Genomic DNA, 25322 nt, shown 5'->3' with positions numbered 1-25322 from the left:
ACACAAACCAAACATCTGGCCAAAGACCACTTCACATTTGCTGTAAAGACTTCAAATATTTCAACTCCGTGTATGTTTACAGTGATCACACACATTTAATTTTACAAATGAAAACAAATCTTTCTAGGTCATCAGCTCATGTTCCCTTGCTTCACAACCCACAAAAAGTTTCCCAAGTCATTACCTATTACACTGAGACGTGAATTTTGGTGACTGCCGGTCCCCCATCCTCAGTGACACTGTAATTTCTTTCCTTCTGCTGTTCCTGGCGTGTCCGGTTGTTCGCAGTATTTCACTGCATAAATAACACCAGCGTGTCCTCACCACTCATCATCTTCATGTGAAGTATTCCTGGAGATTCACTTGGTATATGAAAGCGGGTTATTGTTAAGGCCCTTAATACAAATTCAGTCCAAAAATTTTTAAATGTAACAGTAGAAATTTAGCCTAATTTGTGTATGCTGAGTTCACATTTAACAGAATGATCACCTTTTAATGTAACTTAGCTTCAGGGTTCTGGGGAGAACTTACTGTCGAGAGCAGTTGACTAAGATGCCACTGTGCTCCGTGGTCTCCTGAGCTCTGGGAACCCATGGCGTCCGGGTTGCAGCTCAGCACCCAGGGGCTCCTGGCAGTGGGGGGTTGGAGGTGGGCAAACAGACTGGAGGAGCAGGCTGTGTTTATTTGTGAGCATTTATTTACTGACAGCACATCGATGGCAGAGTCTTCCTGCTGCTAACAGATGGACATTGCCTAGGTGATGAAGATCAAGCTGGGTCCAGCCCTGAAGGTTTACAACTCCATCCTCGTGTTCAGGACTTCCCAGGACCTTGCCGGGGAGGACGCCGTCTCAAGCCAGGAGGCCATGGGGGGGATGCTGTACCTGAGGGACCACGGCCACCGCCGTGCCTTGTTCTTTCAGCAGGAACCTCAGCCGCAGGAACTTGATTTCAGTGTCTCCGTGGCCAAGCCCAAGTATGAACGGGACCTTGTAAAGAGACCGTGGCTTTTACGTTTGGAAGATTTGATGGCTGATCCAGTGCCAGCGATGCCGAAGCCCCCAGGCCCAGCAGGACCCTGACCGTCACCACCGTGGCTCTGATGCGTGGCAGAAACAGACTCAAGAAGCCCATGGGATGCATCTTTATCCTGGTCCCTCGCCGTCCAAGAAGCCACTTCTCATTTTGCAAGGATGAAACTCTCTAGGGTGGGATATGAGCAACACGGTTTTCAGTCACACACTGTTAATGTTTTCGTCAGCACAGCATCTGAGCTTGGCTGTGATTTGCCCTCTGGGTGCAGGGAGTCTAAGAGGCAGAGGCCTGGTGCTTTAATGACTTCATGTGAGATGTGTGTGCTTTACTCAGGAAACTGCGGATCAGTAATAAGCACATGTTTTCATGATCCATTAATTCTTATCTAGGTTCCACGAACCATTTCTCAGCTGTGCCGCCAGGTCTCCCGGAGCATGCCTGGGTCCCCTGAGAACAGCCAGCAGGATACTTGGCAGAAACTGGGAGGACCCTCCTGAGGACTCTCTGCCTGTGGTGCCCTTACTGCCAGGGACCCAAGTCCTGACACAAACATGCCCCATCCACATCCTCACAGCTTCCACTCTGGGGGCCACCTGGGAGGCTGACATCCCACAGGCCACCTGCCTGTCAGGAGGAGCTGTGTTCACCAGGGCCCTGGGTACCTGTCTACAGACAGAGGCTTCATCAAGGAAAGAGGTCTAGAGCTGGGTGTCTAGTACTCGTTTAAACAAGTCTTTTTTGTTATGAGCAAGTGTTTGTTTTGTGTAAGTGACTATATTTGAGACTGAAGCTATGCAAAGTCAACCTCACAGTTTTGAAAGACAAGCACGTCCTTTCTTACACCAAACAGTAAGAGCTACCAACGCCCCGTGGAATGGAGGCGCCATTGTTTTGGTTGGGTTTGGGGGCGGGATGCGGTTTGTTTTTTATTTTCGTTGGTGGGAGAGAAAAGAAATAAATAGAATCAATCCAACGGTATCCATTTGCTTCAGTTAAGAATCTTAGGGTTTAAGAAAGTTGCTTGGAGAGTTTATCAAACTTCAAGTCAATGAGGAAAAGAGAACTTCTCTCAGAGGTGTGCTTAGAGTCCATTCTTTAGAGTCTCACTTTGCCTACATGGCATTTTACTGTATTATTTGTTGATGTGCGTTTTTTCTGTTTGGTTTTTCTTTTTTAAACTGCCACATACAATTAAAATTCCTGCTTCTGCTTCATTACAATTGTAATATATTTTAAATGATAATAAACAGATAAAATAAAAACCCCTGCCTCACTGCCTTCATGAATATCATAGCCTGGCTCACTGCATCCCCTGAAGGACTGTAGAGAGTAACCCTGCACCCCAAGCCAGCAGAGAAGTCAGCCCTTACTGAACGCCCGAGGCGTGTTTCCTCAGGGACGGTGTTAATGATTTGAGAGGTTTTTAAATTAAAAAGCATCTCAAAATGGCTTTTATGTAGGCTCCATGGAAGACAGGAGATTTGCAGTTTGTGTATTTAATACATGGCATTTCCACAGAAGGACTGAAAACAGGACAGAAAATTCCAAGCCAGATTAGGGTTGAACTTTGTGTCCCTCTAAGACAGAACGATCAGACAGAAAGAACCTGATGCAAGCTCAACATGAATCAAGCTGTTTTAAATTTGGTTTTGAGCATGTACGCATGCGTGAATGTAACCGACGCAACACATGTGTAAGCTGCCGGACACCTAACAGAAGCCATTAAATAGGTCTCAGAAAAGCAACCGCAATCCATTTTCTGAACAATCCTGCAGGAATCTCCCACATATATACTCAAATTTGCATCAAGCTTGACCCCAAGGGGCCCACTCTTAATGTGGCTCATGTCGGGGGCCCAGGAGCAGGTGGGGCAGACCCTAGGATCGTCCTGGACATGAGTCCACCACACCCAGAACCAGCTCTAGCCAGCTCCCTCCCCTGTCCCTGTGGTCTCCGGAAGGGCTTGGAACTGGAGTGTTGGGAGGTGAGCGCCTCCGCTCTGCCAGGAACCACCCCCTGCCCTCACCACCCTTAGCTGTCAGGCAGCATCCAGAAATACCCAGATGCTGTGAAGGCCTCCACCACCCTGGGTACCAGCCTCACCCCCACTCCCCTTTTCTCCTCCAGAGTCCCACCCAGAACATGAGTGAGTCGAGGACAAAGCAAAAACCTGCCACCAGGGCATCAGGAGATACAGGCTTAGATGTTAGAAAGAGTTCCCACAAAGGAGCCCTCATATATATTGCAATGCTGGAAATTAGATCATTAGCAAGAATCCTAAGGGGGCTGGCACTTCTGAGACCATGGTCTTTAAACATATGTAATTTGAGGTAATTTCTGCAAAAATAAATTTTTGTCACTTTCAACAACCAGCACACATTCTCAGAAAAACCTACCCTTAATCAGCTCTGTACGTCCCTTTCCTCCCTCTGGGATTAGATGCTAACCTTGTATAACCAGGAGTTTGGGATGGATATGTATCCTCTACTATATTTAAAATGGATAACCAACAAGGACCTATTGTATAACCCAAGGAACTCTGCTCAATGTTATCTAGCAGTCTGGATGGGAGGGGAGTTTGCGGGAGAATGGATGCATGTATATGTATGGCTGAGTCCCTTTGCTGTTCACCTGAAATTACCACAACGTTGTTCATTAATCAGTTATGCCCCAATACAAAATAAAAAATGTAAAAAGAAAATTGGTTAATACATAATGGATGTGTTAATTTTGTTTTAAAGAAATGAACTTATTTACAAAATAAATACATTCACAGGCATAGAAAACAAATTTATGGTTCCCAGAGGGGAAGGATGGGGGGAAGGGATAGTTAGGGAGTTTGGGATGGACATGTACACTCTGCTGTATTTAAAATGGATCACCAACAAGAACCCACTGTATATAGCACATGGAACTCTGCTCAATGTTATGTGGCAGCTTGGATGGGAGGGGAGTTTGGGGGAGAGTGGGTACATGTAAATCCCTTTGCTGTTCACCTGAAACTATCACAACATTGTTAATCGGCTATGAAGTGAAAAAGTGAAAGTGTTAGTCATTCAGTTGTGTCCAACTCTTTGCAATCCTATGGACTGCTATAGCCCACCAGGCTCCTCTGTCCATGGGATTTTCCAGGCAAGAATACTGGAGTGGGTAGCCATCCCTTTCGCCAGGGGATCTTCCAGACCCAGGGACTGAACCTGGGTCTTCTGCATTTCAAGCAGGTTCTTTAAGTTTAAAAAAAAAAAAAAAAGTGACAGTGTAGGAAACTGACTCCTACTTAGGACAGGGCTCTGAGCTGAGACTGCTTCCCCTGGCTGACATTGACTCTCAGACATCCCTGGGATTCCTTGGTTGAATCACCTTAGTCTGTGGAATCTCCATCTGTTGGGTGAGGGCTGAAAGAAGGGACATAGAGGGAAAAGTACTTGGGCTTTGGAGCCAGACCCAGGCTTGAATCCTGAGTCCTGTATCCAACCAGATGCCTGCTCTGGAAACGTTTCTCAAACACCCAGCACGTGACCAACTTCCACACTCACTCGTTCCTTTTGAAATACTGTGTTTTGATTGCATTACATTTTGCTCCATATCATTTTGAAGAATATTCAGTTTGTCTTTCCAACTCCTGGGGCATAAAAATGTATTCTTGAATACGAAGTGTTCCTATGAATACATTCTTAATATTCAAGAATATATTCGTCATGAATATATTTTCTTATAAATACATTCTTCTTAAAAACTGATTTCTCCTTGTAAATATATTCATGAAGAATCTATTTGTTAATAGATTTTTGAATATTCAGAATCCTTATAAATATATTCTCCCTATGAATAAACATATTAATGAATAATATATTCACAGGAAGTCTTTCTTCAAAAATACATACTGCTCTACACTCTGTCTCTCTCTCCGCCCTTCAGTTTCTAGCTGTGGCAGGAAGCTAGCACAGCCCAGCTCCTTAATATACTGCTGGGAAGACAGAGTGAAAACTGATCAAATAGAATTCAAGAATTAAACAAGTGGGCTTCCCTGGTAGTCCAGTAGATAAGAATCCACCTGACCAACATGGATGGACCTTGAGATTGTCATACTGAGTGAAGTAAGTCAGACAGAGAAGGAGAAATATCATATGACATCCCTTATATGTGGAATCTAAAAAGAAATGATCAAGTGAACTTACTTACAAAACTGAAACAGACTCATAGAGAACGAACTTCTGGTTGCCAGGGGGAAGGATGAGGGGGAGAGAGAGGGATCTGGGGATGGACATATACACACTGCTGCATTTATTATAGAACAGCTAAACCAACAAGGACCTTCTGCATAGCACAGGGAACTGGTCAATGTTATGTGGCAGCCTGGATGGGAGGGGAGTCTGGGGAGAGTGGGTACATGTACAAGTATGGCTGAGTCCATTCACTGTTCACCTGAAATTGCCACGACGTTGTTAATTGGCTATACACCAACACCAAATAGAAAGTTTGTTTGTTTTTTTTTTTTTTAAAGAATCTGCCTGCTAATGCAGGGGACACAGGTTTAATCCCTGGTCTGGGAAGATTCCACATGCCTCAAAGGAGCTAAGGCTGTGCGCCACAACGACTGAAGCCTGTGCTGTGTAGAGCCCATGTTCTGCAACAAGAGAAGCCATCCCAGTGAGAGGCCCACACACCGCAACCGGAGAATGGCCCCCACTCATCACAACTAAAGAAAGCAGGTGCAGCAACCAAGACCCAGCAGAGCTAAATAGAGTAATTAAAAAACAATCCAACAAGTGACCATTGATGAGCCACTTGGTGAACTGGTGCTCACACTGATTTCTCGGGGAGCTTGCCTGCACATTCAAGTCTTTGCCTCATGTATCCCTTCAGGCAGATGACGGACGTTGAATCTGGTGATCAATAAAACACAGCCCAGCCACTCCCGCCGAAAGCCCAGGTGCCCAGGCTAAGGCTGGGATGCACCAGGAGGTCCTTAAAGGCATCGGTGAAACTTGGTGATGGGTGCAGGGGGCAGCCGGCATGCAGATGCCATGTGGACACCTTGGGCTGTCCCTCCCTCAGGACCTCAGAACTTTTAGGGGCGAAGCTGCTGCATTGGATCACTGTCTGCTGATGGCGGTTGCAGGAGTGACACAGAGATGGAGAAAATTCAGGGAAAAGGGATATGGGGTTAAAAAAGAACAAGCCAAAACCACCATTTAAAAGGAAAGGCAAAGTCAAAGGTTGGAAAAATGAGACTGAGTTTAAAATAGTAAGTTTTTCTCCAAATGGTTCTGGGAGTCAGGCTGAGTTGTTCTGTGCAATTTTGCCTACAGGCAACACCCATCTATATCCCCATTTACTTCAGCTTGAAATCAGATCTTGTTCCCTTTGATTGCGGAATCCAGCATCAAGGCAAATTGATTCGTGATGTATACAAAGTAGTAAGAAATCCCAGGTCAAATTCGGAAAAATTTGAGTCTAAAATTCTTAAAAAATGTTTTTAGTTTAAAATTCTTACAAAAAAATTTTTTTTTTTTAAGGAATGTTCCCACGATGGCTTTTTCACAATCCTTGAACTGCAACTGATAGCAACTGTGTTAAACACACGGGGCCTATTTGGACATGCAGGAGTCAGTGTTTTACATGAAATGCTGGGTCCTCAAGGGTCTTTTAGTAGGAAAAAAATCAAGAACTACTGGCCAATACTAGTTTCATTTAAAAAAATAAAGAAAAAAATAGGAAGCATGTTTATAGGATCTGGTTCCCAAAGATGCGTGAGTAGCTTCACCAGCTTGTGCTGAGAAGGGTCAGGTGTGAGTGGCGTGTGCTTCCACTAATGTGGTTGTTTTTCTATAAACTGGTTCAGGATTTGCTCTGAAGATGCTTGCAAACACTGTGCTTCAGAGAGCAGCCCAGGTTTTATTTGTCCAAGAAGAAGCAACTCGAATTTCATTTGGCCTGGCCTTTCCAACAAAGAGAGTGAAGCCAGTCAAAAAATACTTTACCAAAGGAAGCTTGGGACTTCCCTGGTGGTCCAGTGGCTAAGACTCCACATTCCCCAATGCAGGAAGCAGGTTCAATCCCTAGTCAGGGAACTAGATCCTGCATGCGGCAACTAAAAGTCCACATGTTTCAACGAAGACCCAGTGCAGCCAATTAAATAATTAGTTCTTTTACAAAAGGAAGTGCACTCAGACAGGTTCCTTGGTGTTAGTGACTGAATATTTTTCTTTCATTTTTTTCAACGAGTTTGTAAAGTTTTCCTCCAGAATAGTCAGCTTACTGTTTTTTTTTTTTTTTTATTTCTCTCCTTAAGAATAGATCTGTTTTTCTCTAGCTTTATCAGTTTGAAATTTGAGGTTGTCCTTCTGGGTTTTTAGAAAGTTTTACTGCCATGCCTTTGAAAATGAAGTCAAAGAATAGAAGGAAATATCCCAGAATTGCATCAACATTGATTCAGAAATTTTCTTTAAATGAATCAACAAATGCACCTGAACAGAGAGGTGCTTATCTTCATCCACTGTGGAAATTACTGCATTCATTCATTCAACAACTATTTACTGAGAGCCCACCATGTGCCTGGGTTGGGAAGATCCTCTGGAGGAAGAAAGGGCAACACACTCCAGTATTCTTGCCTGAGAAATCCCAGGGACAGAGGAGCCTGGTGGGCTACAGTCCATGTGGTCACAGAGTCAGGTGTGACTTGAGCGACTGAGCACACACACCATGATGTGCCAGGTGTAATGAGCACTGGGAATGTATCTGCAGACAAATAAATAAAAATCTCTCCCTTCGTGGGATTTAAATTCAAGTGGGTGGAGACAGACAAGAAACCATAAGCATAAAAATATGAATAGGAGGGAAGAAAAGGAGAAAGGTCTAGGGTCTCGTGTAACGGAAATGGTACCTTGCTGGTCCACCGATCTCATGGACATGCTATCAGGCAGCACCAGTGGATGGAGGCCCCTGGCACCCAGATCCACGTGGCATCCACAACAACACACATCTGCACAGACCCAGGTGTTTCTGTTTTTCTGCCTAGGCCTTTCTTCTTCTTCTGCTGTAGTAAACAGCAGACATGCCCTCATATCTCCCCACAGGATCTAAAACAATTTTCTACCAGAGGTGCCATCGCCCACACACATTGCTGACTGGCTGGGTCAAGGGAGGGAATGTTATTTTGAGTGCCAGGTTGATGTTAGCAATTAAGTAATCTGTTACCTGGAAATTTCTGGACCTTTTCCCCTCCAGAATGGAAGTAGCAATTAACAAGAAGTAATCAGAGATACTTGTAATGTGATTAAGTAAAATTGTCATCAGGCAGGTAATTTTAAATACAGCCATGCTTCAAATACAGACTCATTAATTTCATCTCGGTGGTGTTCTAGTATTTATTATGCATACAGAAGCATTTAAAATGTGAATATGTTTTCATATTGCTATGCTCAGTAGTTCTGCCACTCCCCCCCCAAAAAAATTATCCAACCAATTAATTTCCTCCCAGGGGGAAGCTAAAGGTTAATAATGTGATTGTCGAGTGCAATGCTGAAATAAAAGGATAACAATTCTTGATGAAACGGGTCTAATAAGAAGGTGGAAGGACTTGACCTTCTATGGATGCCAACACAACATTCCAAGAGTAGGTCCTGTGTCACAGCTGTTTTCAGTGTCCCCATTTATCAAATTAATCACTTGGGTGCATGTTAATTTGAAAACTGATTAGCCTTAGAGGATGTGCCATTTTAGGAAAAGCAATATTTAGTGATTTATTTCATTCTAGGCAAGTTCTCTTAACCTGAAAAGTCTGAAACTGTGTGTTAAGATCTGAGTTGGAATCATGAACTTTGTGGGGGAAAGACCAGTTTTTCCACATCTGGGTAGCTGTTGGACACTTGAAAAGTCCTTTGGAACTTGGGAGCACTCTCAGTCAACTTGGGTTATAGAAACTTATTTCAAGATCCTGTCTACATTCTGCACAGACATTGGAAATATCTGTCTTCAAGAGGAAACAATAAAGAGCTTGCTGATTTCAAAAGCTCAAGCTCAAAGTCTCAAAATCCATTTTTTACTGGTATTATACTGGTAACAGGTATTTGATTCCACAAACCTGTTTAGCCCCATTTCCATTTCTTCGGAGACAGGAAACCATCACACACACCCATCCTCAGCAGCAACTTCATGACTTTCTAGACTTCAGTGAGAATCTGAAAATAGAGTAATAGATGAATGGAACACAGAACCATGGAACAGAACAGAACAATTGGGTCATGTGACTACTTTTTCCTTCAGTATCTCCTTCCCAAAACTCCCTAGTAAAGCAAGTATCTAATATGCTGCATAGCCTCACTTGAGACCTCTTTGGAAATAAAGATGACTCCTATAAAATCCTCCACACCTCTCAGGGCTTACCCAGAGCACTACATACACAGGTCAATTGAATCTAATATTTAACAACTGGACGGTAAGGAAGAGGCATTTGAGAAATATTAAGTAAAATAGAAACAAAGATGCAGTTTTTCAGAAGGAGCCTCAATGATTCAAAGTTCAGCTTAAGATTTAAAAGAGCTAGTTCTCCAGTCCCTATAAAATCATTTTTCATATATTTTTGAAGATCCTAATGAGATCATTCCTCAGTCTTCTCTTTTGGGGATTAAATCCTCCCTGCTTCTGGTCTGTTTTCATAGATTAACTTTGAAATGTTCAAATTTCGCTTCTACTATTAATTCTGCTTTTTTCTAATCTTCATCCCATGTACCTTCTTAGCTGTTTGCTTCTAGAAAGGCCTTCCCTTCAGTATCTCTGGATAGTCATTGAGAAGCCAGCTGATGTCACTCTGACCTGTGATTCATTTCTGCTAAGTTAACCATGATGTAGATCTATTCAACCTCCTCCCTGTCAACCCTCAAAATAGTATGACCTGGGAGGCACAATGTGGAACAGCCCAGAAATCCATCGAGTCATGGAGCGATGCATTGACTCCTGGAATGAGCGAGGGAGGCCTGCCATCCTGGAAAAGAATTCCTGGAGACTGTCATCTCGATAATGGTTTATAAAACATTACACAACACAAGCTCCTAATGAAGAGGCCTTAGGCAAATTAGAATCAGTTTTCAGGCTTCAGAATGTTACTGAGCACTTCTCCTGTGCTTCCTACAGTTCCTGTCCCATGTGTCTTGCTGTTCTATCTACAGACTTTCTTGTTCGGTGCATTTCATTTGGTTTCTGCACAACCTGAATTTCCTTCTCACTTACAATTGGCATCTCCTGGTTAAAGCAACTCTGATACTGTCTCATATTTCTTGCAGCACCTTGCTCAGGGCTGAGACTGTGGTCACATGATACCTTTCTCGGTTACGTGAGGTCAGTTGTAGAGAATTGGAACATTCTCCTGAAGACCTCACCTTCAGAAGACACAACTTGTTTTGAATAAAGCACATCCATTTCAGCCAAATTCTTCCTGGTTCAGTCTTTTATGAATATCTATGTCCTGCCCACAGATCCAAGCTTTGATTGTGATAAGATGGATGTGACCACGGTCCGTGTGGTGAGGGTGGTCCAATGCAAGCCAAGCACTGTCTCACTTGGGTGAGTGTGTCAGCAAAGAGCAAAGTCCCACCTCAGCCTTCACGTTGAACTTGGGATGTCTGCCCAAGTATTCTTGGTTTATTCTATCCAGAAAAAATTATTTAGGAGCATGTGGTTAGAAGGGAGAAGAGAAACAAGTTTATAAAAAAATAACTGGAAAGATGAGGCAAAGCATTACTTAATAATTTATTATAATTTAATGAATAATTTCATTCATTCTTTCATTATCATATTTTTTTTAGCATCGACTTAAGTCAGACACTGTGTTCATCATATAAGCACCAATATTACATATGGAACTTTTTATCTTTGGACTATCATCAATGAATGACTGAATAAATGAACAAATGCCAGAATTAGAATATAATTTTTAGGCTGTGGAAAGCCTTTAATATTAGTTCACACCAACTCTCATACAGTGTTTTAGAAGGTCTGAAGTGTTTGAGTCACATGAGGCAGTGGCTTTCTGAATTTTTAAAATTTCATTCCACAGAAAGAGAAGCTTTAGATCACAACCCAGTGTGTAAACACACACACACACACACACACACACACACACATTTCTGTCAATAGCAGGTTTTTTTTTTTTTAATTGTTGATCCCAACCCACTGAGCCTCTTGATGAAAGTGAAAGAAGAGAGTAAAAAATTTGGCTTAAAACTCAACATTCAGAAAACTAAGATTATGACATCCGGTCCCATCACTTCATGGCAAATAGATGGGGAAACAATGGAAACAGTGAGAAACTTTATTTTGGGGGACCCCAAAATCACTGCAGATGGTGACTGCAGCCATGAAATTAAAAGACGCTTGCACCTTGGAAGAAAAATTATGACCAACCTAGACAGCATATTAAAAAGTAGAGATATTACTTTGCCAACAAAAGTCCATCTAGTCAAAGCTATGATTTTTCCAGTAATCATGCAGGTCAGAAAGCAACAGTTAGAAGTGGACATGGAACAACAGAGTGGTTCCAAATAGGAAAAGGAGTACGTCAAGGCTCTATATTGTCACCCTACTTATTTAACTTATATACAGAATACATCATAAGAAACACTGGGCTGGAAGAAGCACAAGCTGGAATCAAGATTGCCTGGAGAAATATCAATAACCTGAGATATGCAGATGACACCACCTTTATGGCAGAAAGTGAAGAGGAACTAAAGAGCCTCTTGATGAAAGTGAAAGAGGAGAGTGAAAAAGTTGGCTTAAAGCTCAACATTCAGAAAACTAAGATCATGGCATCCAGTCCCATCACTTCATGGCAAATAGATGGGCAAACAGTGGAAACAGTGGCTGACTTTATTTTGGGGGGCTCCAAAATCACTGCAGATGGTGATTGCAGCCATGAAATTAAAAGATGCTTATTCCTTGGAAGAAAAGTTGTGACCAACCTAGACAGCATATTAAAAAGCAAAGAGATTACTTTGTCAACAAAGGTCCTTCTAGTCAAGACTATGGATTTTCCAGTAGTCATGTATGGATGTGAGAGATGGACTTTTATAAAGAAAGCTGAACGCTGAAGAATTGATACTTTTGAACTGTGGTGTTGGAGAAGACGCTTGAGAGTCCTTTGGACTGCAAGGAGACCCAACCAGTCCATCCTCAAGGAAATCAGTCCTGAATATTCATTGGAAGGACTGATGCTGAAGCTGAAACTCCAATACTTTGGCCACCTGATGCGAAGAACTAACTCATTGGAAAAGACCCTGATGCTGGGAAAGATTGAAGGCAGGAGGAGAAGAGTACAACAGAGGATGAGATGGTTGGATGGCATCACCAACTCAATGGGCATGATTTTGGGTAAATTCTGGGAGTTGGCAATGGACAGGGAGGCCTGGTGTGCTGCAGTTCATGGGGTCACAAAGAGTCAGACATGACTGAGCAACTGAACTGAACTGAACCCATTAAATTGGTCTCCTGACCATGGGTTGTGACCACAGTTGGCATGACACCACCGTGGGCCACCAAAGCAGCAACCCTCTGCCCTGGCTGCACAGGGGAGTCACTGGGAGCTTTCTAAAAAAAAAATACAGGGACTTCCCTGGTGGTCCAGTGGTTAAGAACTCACCTTCCAATGCTGGGGACATGGGTTTGATCCCTGGTCAGGGAATTAAGATCCCACATGCCTCAGGGCAACTAAGCCTGCTCACCACAACTAGAGAGAAGCTCAAGTGCCTCATCTAAGACCCAACAGAGCCAAATAAATAAATAAAATGTCACAAATAATGATAAATAAAAATTAAAATATACAGATGCCTGGTCCTCTACCCCAGACCAACTGAACTCAAATCTGGAGGTGAGATCTGAGCTTTGACGTTAAAGCTCCCTGTCTGATTCCCATGAGCAGTAAGGGTTAGTATCACCACTCTATATCATGGAAAATGTCCTTTTAAAATACACAATTACCACCTTAAGCATATAAGTGACACATGCGCCTACTAAAAATTTCAATAGCATAGATGGTTATGAAATAAAAACTGAGGCACTGGATCAATGCCTTACCTCTCACTTCTGCTGTCTATAGATAAACATCATTAATACCTCCTTCCCCAAAACTCTTGTTGCATATTGGGGAATCCACTGATATATAGTTTCCACAAGTTTACATTTCCAAATAACTTTAATAATAGGTTTCCAAGTTATAAAAGTTACTGATGGTATTTTGATGAAGATTACTTTGGATTTATGGATTAGTTCAGTTCAGTTCAGTTCAGCCACTCAGTCGTGTCCAATTCTTTGCAGCCCCCTGGACTGCAGCACACCAGGCTTCCCCATCTATCACCAACTCCCAGAGCTTGCTCAAACTCATGTCCATTGAGTTGGCAATGCCTTCCAACCATTTAATCCTCTGTCATCCGTTTCTCCTCCTGCCTTCAATCTTTCCCAGCATTAGGGTCTTTCCCAATGCGTTAGTTCTTCTCATCAGGTGGCCAAAGTATAGGAGTTTCAGCTTCAACATCAATCCTTCCAATGAATACTCAGGACTGATTTCCTTTAGGATGGACTGGTTGGATCTCCTTGCTGTCCAAGGGACTCTCAAGAGTCTTCTCCAACACCACAGTTCAAAAGCATCAATTCTTCGGCACTCAGTTTTCTTTATAATCCAATTCTCACATCCACACATGACTACTGGAAAAATCATAGCTTTGATTAGATGGGCCTTTGTTGGCAAAGTAATGTCTCTACTTTTTAATATGCTGTCATAACTTTTCTTCCAAGGTGCAAGTGTCTTTTAATTTCATGGCTGCAGTCACCATCTGCAGTGATTTTGGGGTCCCCAAAAATAAAGTTTCTGTTTCCATTTTCCCCATCTATTTGCCATGAAGTGATGGGACCAGATGCCATGATCTTCGTTTTCTGAATGTTGAGCTTTAAGCCAACTTTTTCACTCTCCTCTTTCTCTTTCATCAAGAGGCTCTTTAGTTCTTCTTCAATTTCTGCCATAAGGGTGGTGTCATCTTCATATCTGAGGTTATTGGTATTTCTCCCAGCAATCTTGATTCCAGCTTGTGCTTCCTCCAGCCCAGCGTTTCTCATGATGTATTCTGCATATAAGTTAAATAAGTAGGGTGACAATATAGAACCTTGACGTACTCCTTTCCAGATTTGGAACCAGTCTGTTGTTCCATGTCCAGATTAATTTCAGGTAAATTGATCTGTTTACAGTATTAAGAAAAAAATAGGTCTTTTTATTTATTCAATTACATTTTTATGTCCTTCAAGAAAATATTACAGTTTTAAAAATATGTAGGTGTACACATTTCTTATTAAGTTCATTCTAGATGTTTTTTTTTTACACTCTTATAAATGAGGTAGATTGCCTCATTACATTTTATAGCTAAATACTGCCTGTTTATTGAAATGCTGCTGAATGTGGATATTAATTTTGAAATCAGTCCACCTAGCTGAATTACCATCTGTTGTTTCAGAATTTCACCCAATTGATTCTTTTGTACTTTCTATGTAAACAACTGCATTGTCTGAAAATAGTAATAACTTTGTATCCTCAATTGAAACATCGATGCCTCATATTTTTCTCTAATTACATGACCAATGCTTTCATAACAACAAATTTTAATTTGAGATGATTCCAGAAAGTATCATCTATTATAATGACCTATTATTTAATGACATAGCTAAGAATTATATACACTATATATATAGAGAGAGAGACATATTGAGACTGAGGAAAGATAAAACTTGGTAAAATCACTTTAAATAATTTTTTTCAGTTACCTTTTTCTTTAAAAGACTGTCAACTTTAAATAAAAATATCATTTTCTCATATTTATTATTATCACAGCTGAGATTTTATCATGTATCCATATAACAGGGGCTCCCCAAGTGGCTCAGTGGTAATGAAGGTACCTGCCAATGCAGGAGACTTGGGTTCGATCCCTGAATCGGGAAGATCCCCTGGAAAAGGGAATGGCTACTCATTCCAGTATTCTGGCCTGGAGAATCTCATAGATAGAGGAGCCTGGTGGGCTACCGTCCATGGGGTCACAAAGAGTTGGACACAACTGAGCAACTAACACTTTCATACCTGAAACCAGTATAATGTGACATGTCAGTGAAAGTCACTCCATCGTGTCCAACTCTTTTCGACCCCATGGACTGACTATACAGTCCATGGAATTCTTCAGGCCAGAATACTGGAGTGAAGAGCCTTTCTCTTCTCCAGGGAATCTTCCCAACCCAGGGATCGAACCCAGGTCTTCCACATTGCAGGCAGATTCTTTACCAGCTGAGCCATGTTAATTATGCCTCAAAATAAAACCCAAACCAACAACTCAGCTTCTCACTAGCCACAGGGCTGGCGGCCGCCAAGGGCTCAGCACGGATCCCAGACCACTTGCGTCACTGCAGAAAGTTCTACTGGGCAGCACTGGCTGAGCCATCACTTCTGCCACAGAGCCAAGAACTTGACACAGTCACCCTCAGAAAAGCAAAGTCAGGCAGACTTGACTCCACCTCCTCCCGGGCCGGGGCTTCCTATTTCTAGGAGAGACAGCAGTTCTCTGCTGCTGGAGATGGACAGCCTCAAGGTGCCAATCCAGGAAACAGTCTTTTATGCAACATATTTCCATGACAAAAGGAAGCAGTCATGTGGCTGGTGTCATCCAGACCATGGGTTCAGGGGTCTTTTTATATTTTTTAAAGAGAAAACGAAAGAGGCAATAACTCCTGCTTTCCCTTCCATTCAGTTCCTTCAGGGTCCTTGAGCTCCGAGGCAGGTATGGGAACCATGCTGTTCTCCCTGCGTCCAGCCCTCTGCCCAGCTCCCAGGATGGGAAGGGAAGAAAAGACAATGTCACCTTGTCCCTTAGGAAAACATTTGTTCAAAGTTATGTATCCACAGCAGGGCAGGCTGGAGTGCACCAGCTGGCCAGGTGAGGGCCCATGAAGCCAAGGGCCACGGGTGCAAAGGTGGGGGGAACCCAGCTCCCCATCCCTGCTCCCCGCACGCCCCACCCCCCTTCCCTTCTGCAGATGGAGAGCTGGCCAAGTTCCTTCCCTGGAAACACTGAACTCCTGGGCTCAGCCTCCAGCTCCTGCTCAGAGCCCAGTGTCATCACTGAACTGAGGTCTGAGGGCAACCCAGCAGCCAGTTGCTCTGTCCCTTAAAGGAAACAAAAATAGCAGAGACTTCCGCTCCAGAGCCTATGCGTGGAGCCGAGCCACCGCCTACCTTGGGTCTGGGATGAAGCCCTGGGGAAAAGTCCTGACTGCATGAATGCCCAGAGCTGCTGGAGACCAGAGCTGTGACCTCTTGGAGTTCACAGGACCATTTTCCTTCCATGGAGGCTCTTAGGAAGGAGAATTAGCCTAGTGTAAGCTGCAGCTGCTGCTGCTTACAGTAACAACAACGACAATAGCAGCTTAGTGGCACTTGTCACTTTTCCTTCATCAACTTCCTTAATTCTCACAGCAACCCTGCCTGGAAGTTCTTCTCCTACCTTCATCCTGCAGATGGGGAGACTGGCTTTGTTGCTGTTTAGTCACTTAGCCGTGTCCAACTCTTTGGGACCCCATGGACTGTAGACTGCCAGGCTCCTCTGTCTGTGGGATTCTCCAGGCAAGAATACTGGAGTGAGTTGCCATTTCCTCCTCCAGGGGATCTTCCTGACCCAGGGATCGAACCTGCATCTCCTGTGACTCCAGCATTGGCAGGCGGATTCTTTACCACTGAGCCACCTGGGACGCCCCCTATAAATAATTGCTCGATATTTATTTGAAGGCAAGGTTTCCATGGCCCAAACAGAAGAACCAAAACCCCTACAGTTGAGCAGACAATCCTCTTCAGAAAGCAGACTGTTAATTGTATGGGAAATTTTTTGCCACTGTTTTTTCCCCCAAATTTATCTATGTCAAAGAAACCGTAATAATGTGCCATGTTGACGATACTACTTGAATTTGGGGGCAACATAAGAGAAGCTCAGAGAAAATGAATAACCTTGTTAAGATAACCCCTAATGCTTTTGCATGTCACTCATTTTTAAATGCTACAAAAGATACCTGAGAATTGACCTTGAAAGCCAGCTCCTGGGGCCACATGTGATTCACCATGGTCTTACTATTCTCATCAGCCAGGAGGATCTAAGTTATTAATACACTGGAGGGAGCTTTCTGGCTTCCAAGTGATGTCTTCGGTATTAGCTAATCTGGATGTTCAGAAGAGCCTGGGAAGATGCGTGATGTGACCTTAGTTCGATCAGAAGGTGATAAAACTCAGGTTCAGGAGGGTGTTAAACAACTCACTCAAGGTCATGTGGTCGGAAGGAGCTGCTGCTGCAGATGGAAAAAGCATCCAGAATCCAGATAAGCCAACCATCCCTGATGCCCTGGTGAGATGCGGTTCAATGACTCAAGTGTCTTTGATGCTGTCAGAAAGCGAGAGTGCTTCTGAGGTGATTGTTAGCAGGAAAGAGGCTATTTAGATTATTACAGATGTTCAGGCCTGAAAATGAAGGAAATCAGGTAGCTGTGAATTTAACGAGTGCATAGAGAAATTCCATAATGCCTCAGACTCCCTAGGTCCCAGGCTCACAACTCTATCATCACAAAGACAAAGGAAGGTGTGAGATTCACCAAGGTAACTTTGGGTCCTCATAATGCCTCACAGGGCTTCCCTGGTGGGCTCAGACTGTGAAGAATCTGGCAAGAGACCTGGGCTTGATTCCTGGGTCGGGAAGATTCTCTGAAAGAGTAAGTGGCAACCCACTCCAGTATTCTTGCCTAGAGGATCCCATGGACAGAGGAGCCTGGTGGGCTACAACCCATGGGGTTGCAAAGGGCGACTAATACTTTCACTTTTCAATGACTCGTAACTGTGGAGTGAGATTCCATAACGAATCAACCAGGCTGGAAGGAGGAGGCTGAAAATTCTCAAGCCAGGAACCCTGCCAACTTGCTGACAACAGAGTTCACGGCCAAGTTCCCTCTTTACTCCAAAGTCACTGGAGTCTGCATGGACAAGAAGAGCAAAAACCGATCTAAAATGTTTTCTAGTCAATTGACTCTAAACAAAGAAAAGTACCATTGAATTTGGAAGCTGACATTTTGTGACCTGAACAGGCTGGCGGCACCACAGCCCGGCCAGTTCCTGAGGTTTGTTTGTAAAACTGGGCACAGCAAAGAAGACACTGCGATCCCAATGCTATTTGGAGAAACTCTTCCACTCAGTCCATGAGCGCTTGGAGCCCTGGTTAATCTCCAAAGATCTGAGGCATGAGCCTACTTCTGTACCAACCTGGCAATGTCCTGAAGTCTGTTTTTTCTTTCACAGACAGATTTCCGTCTGTCCATTACAGGGCCACCTATGCTTCTAGTCTATGTGAAGCACAGGTGATCCCTCCTCTTTGGGGAAAGAAAAAAAAAAAAAAAAAAAGAATAGTGGATTCAGGATCACTTTGAAGAAATGAAAGCAAAGGATAAGATAAAAGCAAGAGATGGTCACTTGCTCACACCTGGAATATTGACCCCACAGGGCCAGTGACCACACTCCTCTTTGAGACCTTCTAGTCACCTACCACACTCTCCTTCTTAAAGTTTTCCCACCACCTAAAATGACTCTTTTCTCTTTTTATCTACCTCTGAATTTAAAACTCCCAGCTTGTTACCTCTGACTTCAAATATTCCCTATGATACTTGTTGAATTGTCTCATTTGTGGCAGAAACCCATGAAATCATATGAAATCTATACTCTTTTCCTCCTTTGCCTTCTAAGGAGGGAGGAGGAGGTTCCCCCAAAGATCCTTGTTTTGCCAAATTCTCAAGAATACCTGGAGAGATGGGAGCATACAATCTGCACATGGCCTGGCTATGTGCTCAGTCGCAAGGTCATGTCCACTACTTGCAACCCCATGGACTGCAGCCCACCAGGCTCCTCTGTCCGTGGGATTCTCCAGGCAAGAATACTGGAGTGCGCTGCCATGCCCTCCTCCAGGGGATCTTCCCAAACCAGGGATCAAACCCGCATCTCTATGTCTCCTGCGCTGGCAGGCGGGCTCTTTACCACTAGTGCCAGTTGTGTGGCCTGGGAGGAGGAGAAAAAGAAAAGCAGAGAAGGAAGGGGAGGAGAAGACATAGATGGATCTCTAGGGGTCATTTTTGGGGAAAGAGGAAAAATATTCAAAGAAGATTTTTAGAAATCTTCACTTTATAATGTAAGATGCAATTCCCACCTTTGTCTTCTGGCATCCAAACTTTTTTATAAGAATCTTCAACGGGACCCTGTGTGTATGTGTGTGTGTGTGTGTGTGTGTGTGTGTGTGTGTGTGTGTGTGTTGATGTAACAATGTACTGAGACCGACCTTAAGATGAAGACTTACTGGATACATTCAAATTATATGTGTTGTGGAACTTCTCTTACATAATTTTCACATGTGTGTGTCTTGTCTCACTCTAAATTATGTATCCATACTTCCTGAGAGGATAACTGAGGCCACATAATTATCCTCTGTATCTAGCATATAGGCTATCAGTGTCTTACATACGAGAAAGGGAAAAGTTAAAAGTGTTAGTAGCTCAGTCGTGTCCAACTCTTTGTGACCCCTGGACTGTAGCCTGCCAGGCTTCTCTGTCCATGGAATTCTCCAGGCAAGAATACTGGAGTGGGTAAGCCATTCCCTTTGCCAGGGGATCTTCCCAACTCAGGGATCAAACCTGAGTCTCCTGTACAGCAGACAGATTCTTTACCATCTGAGCTACCAGGGAAGCCCCTTACATATGAGAAATACCCATTAAATATTTCATTGCTTGATTGATAGGAAAAGCATGTTTGCCAATTATTTTATTTATATTTATTACAATTATTCTGAAATGACAATGAGGAGCCAATATTTTACAACAGAAGAGAATCAAGGATGTCAGCAAAAGGACACATTTTGGTTGGAATTTTTTTTAAAGATACTCTATTTGGTGAGGCATAACCATGTTGTGGACTGCAAGGAGATCCAACCAGTCCATTCTAAAGATCAGTCCTGGGTGCTCTTTGGAAGGAATGATGCTAAAGCTGAAACTCCAGTACTTTGGCCACCTCATGCGAAGAGTTGACTCATTGGAAAAGACTCTGATGCTGGGAGGGATTGGGGGCAGGAGGAGAAGGGGACAACAGAGGATGAGATGGCTGGATGGCATCACTGACTCGATGGACGTGAGTCTGAGCGAACTCCGGGAGTTGATGATGGACAGGGAGGCCTGGCGTGCTGCAGTTCATGGGGTCACAAAGAGTTGGACACAACTGAGCAACTGAACTGAACTGAACTGAACTATGTTCCTATTAGCTTTGGAAAGAAACACTTTGTACTCAGTCTTATGCTAAGAGAAACAGAACTGCCTATAAGCCACTGGGTGCAATTGCTGGCATGACTTTCCAGTCAAATTTCCAAGCAGAACAGTCTCTAAGAGGACCCTACCTCAAGCTTTGGAAGGTTATCTTAGGGGAAATGAACTGCGGTCTAAGAGGACACTGAGTGGATGGATGCTGGTAAGTCTTTAACAACTGACTTCAGGAGAAAAAAAAAAAAGGCCTGGTCTGCACTGTGTGCCAATTCCCATGGTGTAAGGACTCTCAATGGCAGATCTCAAGCTGCCCACATGGCATCGCTGAGTATAGAACTAGAAAGAAAACAGGCAAAATGAGCTCTTGGATCCAGTACAAGTCAGCTCCAGGGCCCACCGAGTCTGAGGCTGTCCCCACAGGGATGACCAACGAGCAGGTCTACAAACTACAGGGGAAGGTGGGGGTTTTGTGTGTGTGTGTGTGTGTGTGTGTGTTTTCTTTCAGAAACATGAGACTGAGTTCAGAAAAGTTACACAAGGCACCAAGAGCTATTTTCAAAGCATTACAGAAAGAAAAAAATATATGAATACACACACCAGGCCATTCAGCCAGCTGACAAAGCATCCTTTCATACAGTATTAGGGGTTGCAAAGACGTCTCAAATTTCATTACCGCACTGGGCTAACATGAGTACTAGGAGAGCCAGAACAGCCCAATTATGCATGGTTAAGACCTTAAAGTCGGCCACTGGCTCCTTCGAGGCAGGAGGTTTTATTCTGATGAGCATAGAGTGAGGCATGCACCAGCATCTGCACTTAGGTCAATCATCTGAAGATTTCTCATCTGCCCCGCCACATCCTTTTGCATCTGACACGCCGTTAGAACACTGGAATGCTCTTCTGTCCCAGTTCCCCCAGGGCGCAGCTAAGTTGTGCTGACATGCGTGTGCCTGGTGACCCGCAAAACGGTGAACAAGCTTCAGACAACTAAGAGCTTGTTGTAAATCACCGCAGTTTGTTTAAAGCAATCCCCTCGTTCCAAGTGGTGTAAGTGCGTGAGCAGGCACACACCTGCACACTTGCTCTCCATCCCCAAAGCCCCCCTTCTCCCCGCCCACCCCCATCTACTGCCTGAAACTACAGAGAGGAGAGAAACAGATGCGGGCCCTCAAAGGGCTCCTCTTCATTCCGATCAACTGATCTTCTTTTCCTAAATCTTAAGAACAATATTCCCCAGGAATCTGAAAACAAAGACTAGATTCCAAAATAATTACTGTGAATGTATATGGAGAACCTCTCTCTTTCAATGAAGCCCAAAGAATTTCATGATGTGAAATATGCTGTACTACTGGAAATTACATATATTTTACTTTGGGGGAAATTTTACAGAGCAGGATGTTGCAACTTCCCGGTGTCAACTGTTTTCTCTTTTAAAATTCTATTTGTGTGTGCGTGAGTGTGCAGTGCCAGTTTTATTTGTGTGTGTGTGCATGCTCTGACTCTTTGAAACCACATGGACTGTAGCCCACCAGGCTCCTCTGTCCATGGGATCCTCCAGGCAAGCATACTGGAGGGGGTTGCCATGCCCTCCTCCGGGGGATCTTCCTGACCCAGGAATTGAACCCACATCTCTTATGTGTCCTGCATTAGCAGGTAGGTTCTTCACCACTGAGCCACCTGAGAAGCCCTTATGAAGGTGAAAGAATAACTAATCAAAAACCTCTTTTTTAAAATATGAAATACGTATTTTACAATATTTTATATTGATTCTAAGCTTCTTTTCTTATATTGAAACCAAGAGGTATCATAAGCCAAGTTTATATTATTTCCCCTGAATATACTGCTTTAACTCACCCACGCTAGAGCTCATTTTCTATTTCTCTACCCACTCATGAAATCTCCCAAGATCGTACTACAGTTTATCCCTGTCAGTTTGACATTTCACTTCCATCTTTAATTTCAGAGATCTTACTGTGTACTTTCTGATCCAAATCGCTCATAAAACTATTAAATAAAATCGTAACATGTTTCCATCTGGAGGAGCAAATATTTTCCAACGCTTTTGATTTCCTATTAAGCCAATTCTTTATCTACAGCAAAATAAAATATGACCCCCATTTGCCCTCTGACTGGTGGCAAATGACTATCCCACGGTTTTTCATCAGCATTCTTTCTCTTATAAAGAGGGAAACATCATGTAGTGGAAAGACTAGCTTATGAAGCTAAACCACCTGTGTGGGTGTTCACCAGAGGCCTGACCCAGCATCCCTGAGCTGCAGTTTCCTCATTTGTAAAGTAAAGGTAACATACCAATCCTTAGAAAGGAGGCAACGATTCTTTAAGATCAAGCATAATCAATGTCGGTTTCCCAGGTGGCGCTAACAGTCAAGAGTCTTGCTTGCCAATGCAAGAGACTTTAGAAATGCAGGTTCCATCCCTGGGTCAGGAAGATCCCCTGGAGAAGGAAATGACAACCCACTCCAGTATTCTTGCCAGGAGAATCCTATGGGCAGAGGAGCCTGGTGGGCTACAGTCCAAAGGGTTGCAAAGAGCTGGACCCAACTGAAGTGACTTAGCACAGCACAGCACATAATGAATGTCAAGCTGTGTATCTGACATAAGGTAGATTTTCAATACATACAAACTATCCTTATAAATCTGAAGCCCAGAAGCATTAATTTGCTGCAGACTTCTTGGAAATAAAATACATGGACAATGTTAACCATACTCCAAATGTAAAAAAGTAAAAACCATGCTCCAGCAATGCAAATAACTTGCTTCTTTTTTTCACTTTTATTGCACTGTCAGGTTCAATAAAGCAGCAACATACTTTAATGTTCAAAACTGATAGATAATGATGGCAGGTTTCAAACTCCAACAAACATGCAGGCTTCATTCTCCACAGGAGCAGTGGTCCCTTTTAGGGAGTCTCGGAAATCTTTGATAGGAAAGAAATGTGGGGTCCCAAGTGGTGATAGTGAGGGTGATGAAGCCGGCAAGAGGGTCCATTCCAAGCCTGCTGACCATCAGCCTTGTCCTTCACAAACCACAGACAAGCTGTTGGTGTGACTCAGTGGTGACACATGCCGTCTGATGTGCGGATCTGTCTCAGGGAACACACCACCTGGCTCCAGTGGAGATCAGCTACTGGTCTGGAAGGAGTTTCACATTCTTTGCCATCATGGGTCATAACCATAACTACGTGATTGCTGGACAGAGACCGTTTCAACCTGAAGAGAGTTTTAGACATTCTCTGGCTGGGGATTTCTTAAGCTGAGTTAAAGTTAAATGTGTGTATGGCATGGAGGGTCTCGGGGGCGAGGTGGGGGGCGTCCAATTAATCAGGGAAAATGGAACTAACTAGGGGAAGGGAGGGCTTCCCTAATGGGTCAGCAGTAAAGAATCTACCTGCAATGTAGGAGACACAGGAGACTCAGGCTCAATCCCTGGGTCAGGAAGATCCCCTGGAGGAGAGAATGGCAACCCACTCCAGCAGTCTTGCCTGGGAATCCCATGGGCAGAGAGGAGCCTGGCGGGCTACAGTCCATGGTCCCAGAGAGTCAGATGTGACTAAGCACACACACACAGGGGAAGACTGACGTGAGGGAAGGAGAGGGGCGGGGGTGTGTGTGGTGTGTTAGTCACTCAGTCATGTCGGACTCTTTGCAACCCAATGCACTGTAGCCTGCCAGGCTCCTCTGTCCGTGGGATTCTCTAGGTAAGAATACTGGAGTGGGTTGCCACTGCCTTCTCCAAAAGATCTTCTGGACCCAGGGATCAAGTCCAGAAGATAACCCGGGTCTCTCTCCTGTATTAAAGGCAGATTCTTTACCATTTGAGCCACCAGGGAAGCCCTAGGTGGGACGGAGGAACCAAGGGAATATCATCACTATCTCCGTTCTCTTCCTCTTTTTTTTTTAATTTTTGACCATTTTTTAAAAGACTTTTTTGATGTGGACCACTTTTAAAATCTTTATTGAATGTGTTACAATATTGCTTCTGCTTTATGTTTTGGCTTTTTAGCCAGGAGGTATGGGGGATCTTAGCCCCCCAACCAGGGACTGAACCCTCACCCCCTGCACTGGAAGGCAAAGTATTAGCCACTGGACTGCCAGGGAAGTCCCCACGCTCCCTTCCTCTTAAAGAAGTTTCCCATCATCACTTATGTGCTATCTTGCTAGCTGCCTATTTCCAGAAAGTTGGACTGTCAGGTTTGATAAAGCAACAGCATTCTCTAATTTTCACTGTTGATAGATGATGATGACTCATTTGAAACTCCAACCGACACGCAAGCTTCATTCTCCATATAGGCGATGGTCCCTTTTAAGGCTAACGTGCCAGCTGCATATTTCTGCCTATTTTCAGACCCTTGCACAGACTCCTATAATTGTCATCGGATCCTAAAGGACATAGAAGGATTTCTTCCTAGAGGAAAGGAGATAGAACTGCAGCCAGTTCTTTCAGGACTATATTTGTTTGCGCAGCAGTAGATTTCTCTCCAAGTCACTGAGTCATCTTCCCAGACACAGAACTGAAACCTTCTTTTCTTTTTATTTGGAGATTGACATTCTCATATAGCGTTTCATAATAATGTATTCAAGGGGCACATTTAAAATATATGAAATGTATATGAAATAAAGTCACTGAGAACTGGAGATATTAGGAGCCTCAAGCCAACAGCCTGGCTTAATAAAGAACCACAATAACTTGCAAAATAGAAATTCAGACTACAGCCCGAAAGGAGTCCCTCTCTCACTGTTATCCACCTGAGTTCTAATATTTTCAGGTGCTGCCACAGGGAAGAATCTTTAACTAGATTATTTGAAAATTATTTTTCACCTCTTAAAAATGTGCCGTGTGGAATAAACTGCATTGAATTCAAAATAACAGTGACGTCATATCTGTGGTGGCTGCCTCTTATACTACGCTGAGTCT

The sequence above is a fragment of the Bubalus kerabau genome, chromosome 21, assembly GCF_029407905.1.
Source record: "Bubalus kerabau isolate K-KA32 ecotype Philippines breed swamp buffalo chromosome 21, PCC_UOA_SB_1v2, whole genome shotgun sequence".
In the NCBI taxonomy this organism is placed as follows: Eukaryota; Metazoa; Chordata; class Mammalia; order Artiodactyla; family Bovidae; genus Bubalus; species Bubalus kerabau.
Note: the sequence above shows the minus strand (reverse complement) of the source record.